Consider the following 2,962-nt stretch of genomic DNA (forward strand, 5'->3'; position numbering starts at 1 on the left):
CGGGCCCCCCCCCCCCCCAAGTGCCTTAACCTAACCCGTATTGTACCTTAACCTAACCCGTATTGTACCTTAACCTAACCCGTATTGTACCTTAACCTAACCCGTATTGTACCTTAACCTAACCCGTATTGTACCTTAACCTAACCCGTATTGTACCTTAACCTAACCCATATTGTACCTTAACCTAACCCATATTGTACCTTAACCTAACCCATATTGTACCTTAACCTAACCCATATTGTACCTTAACCTAACCCATATTGTACCTTAACCTAACCCATATTGTACCTTAACCTAACCCATATTGTACCTTAACCTAACCCATATTGTACCTTAACCTAACCCATATTGTACCTTAACCTAACCCATGTTGCGCCTTAACCTAACCCATGTTGCGCCTTAACCTAACCCATGTTGCGCCTTAACCTAACCCATGTTGCGCCTTAACCTAACCCATGTTGCGCCTTAACCTAACCCATGTTGCGCCTTAACCTAACCCATGTTGCGCCTTAACCTAACCCATGTTGCGCCTTAACCTAACCCATGTTGCGCCTTAACCTAACCCATGTTGCGCCTTAACCTAACCCATGTTGCGCCTTAACCTAACCCATGTTGCGCCTTAACCTAACCCATGTTGCGCCTTAACCTAACCTATGTTGCGCCTTAACCTAACCTATGTTGCGCCTTAACCTAACCTATGTTGCGCCTTAACCTAACCTATGTTGCGCCTTAACCTAACCTATGTTGCGCCTTAACCTAACCTATGTTGCGCCTTAACCTAACCTATGTTGCGCCTTAACCTAACCTATGTTGCGCCGTAACCTAACCTATGTTGCGCCGTAACCTAACCTATGTTGCGCCATAACCTAACCTATGTTGCGCCTTAACCTAACCTATGTTGCGCCTTAACCTAACCTATGTTGCGCCTTAACCTAACCTATGTTGCGCCGTAACCTAACCTATGTTGCGCCTTAACCTAACCTATGTTGCGCCTTAACCTAACCTATGTTGCGCCTTAACCTAACCTATGTTGCGCCTTAACCTAACCTATGTTGCGCCTTAACCTAACCTATGTTGCGCCTTAACCTAACCTATGTTGCGCCTTAACCTAACCTATGTTGCGCCTTAACCTAACCTATGTTGCGCCGTAACCTAACCTATGTTGCGCCTTAACCTAACCTATGTTGCGCCTTAACCTAACCTATGTTGCGCCGTAACCTAACCTATGTTGCGCCTTAACCTAACCTATGTTGCGCCTTAACCTAACCTATGTTGCGCCTTAACCTAACCTATGTTGCGCCTTAACCTAACCTATGTTGCGCCTTAACCTAACCTATGTTGCGCCTTAACCTAACCTATGTTGCGCCTTAACCCAACACACGTTGGGCCTTAACCCAACACACGTTGGGCCTTAACCCAACACACGTTGGGCCTTAACCCAACACACGTTGGGCCTTAACCCAACACACGTTGGGCCTTAACCCAACACACGTTGGGCCTTAACCCAACACACGTTGGGCCTTAACCCAACACACGTTGGGCCTTAACCCAACACACGTTGGGCCTTAACCCAACACACGTTGGGCCTTAACCCAACACACGTTGGGCCTTAACCCAACACACGTTGGGCCTTAACCCAACACACGTTGGGCCTTAACCCAACACACGTTGGGCCTTAACCCAACACACGTTGGGCCTTAACCCAACACACGTTGGGCCTTAACCCAACACACGTTGGGCCTTAACCCAACACACGTTGGGCCTTAACCCAACACACGTTGGGCCTTAACCCAACACACGTTGGGCCTTAACCCAACACACGTTGGGCCTTAACCCAACACACGTTGGGCCTTAACCCAACACACGTTGGGCCTTAACCCAACACACGTTGGGCCTTAACCCAACACACGTTGGGCCTTAACCTGCTCTGTAATTGTCATACGACGCGTTAAATTAGTGTAGTGTTGCCTAACTGCAACCCCCGCAATATAGTTTGCTACTCGCACTGCCCGGTCCCCAGAGTATCGCTTCATGTTAAACACCTTGCAGCTATACACTGTAATGCGGATGGCGGCAGGACGTACATGCTCAATGCCCTTCGCAGTTGTTCATTGGCATTCGCATGGCGAAGCACAGCCTACGTTGTGGTACGGCTTGTGGCAACTGTCCGCTGATGTTGTACGTCCAAATCACACACTGTACCGCACATTGGTCCTCATGTACTGAATGATACATCGTGGTACATGTGTGACCGTACCACGACTGCGCCAACAACGGCGAACCATACGGTCCAAATATTGTGCACTCAGCTACGTGTCGTCTCCCTATAAGAGCTGGATTGCAGTATGGTATGCCGTGGATGGCGATCAGCATGAGCCGTCTGTTGATGTAGTGGCGCGTGTTGTCAGACGTAGTCGTCTCTTCTCACACACCGTGATAGCATGGTGCACTGCGTTCCACATCTGCGACATGCGACAGAGGCCGGTTGACAGTCGTTCGCGCAATGGACATCGCATACGTACGGGGGCCACCTTCCACGTGTTCGCGAAGCGTGCACATGTTGTTGCGTGTATGTGGGCAGACATAGTGTGTCGTGACACCTGACACAGGCATGCAACAATCGTTGAATTTGCAAATGGCGATGGACGTCTACGTTTGCTGGTGACGTTACGCAAATGAAGAACTGGTAAACCGTTGTGGTGCGGTTGTTCTCGCTAGAGGTGAATCAGTGATGGCGACGATCGGTTGAGCTACCAACCGGTTGTTTCAGCGATACCCACCATGCCCACGAACGTGAATGGCATGTGGGTGTGAAGCGATACGCGGCGGTGGCTGGGTGGGACCGTCCCCGGCCGGTGAGGGGGGGCCTTCCGGCGTGCTGGCCGCGCGGTGCGTGGGCGCACGCGCTACAGCCGGCTGGTGGGGGCGGCCAGTGGCAGGCGCGCCGGCCGACGGAGGCGGC

The sequence above is a fragment of the Schistocerca americana genome, unplaced genomic scaffold (genome assembly GCF_021461395.2).
Source record: "Schistocerca americana isolate TAMUIC-IGC-003095 unplaced genomic scaffold, iqSchAmer2.1 HiC_scaffold_355, whole genome shotgun sequence".
Classification (NCBI taxonomy): Eukaryota; Metazoa; Arthropoda; class Insecta; order Orthoptera; family Acrididae; genus Schistocerca; species Schistocerca americana.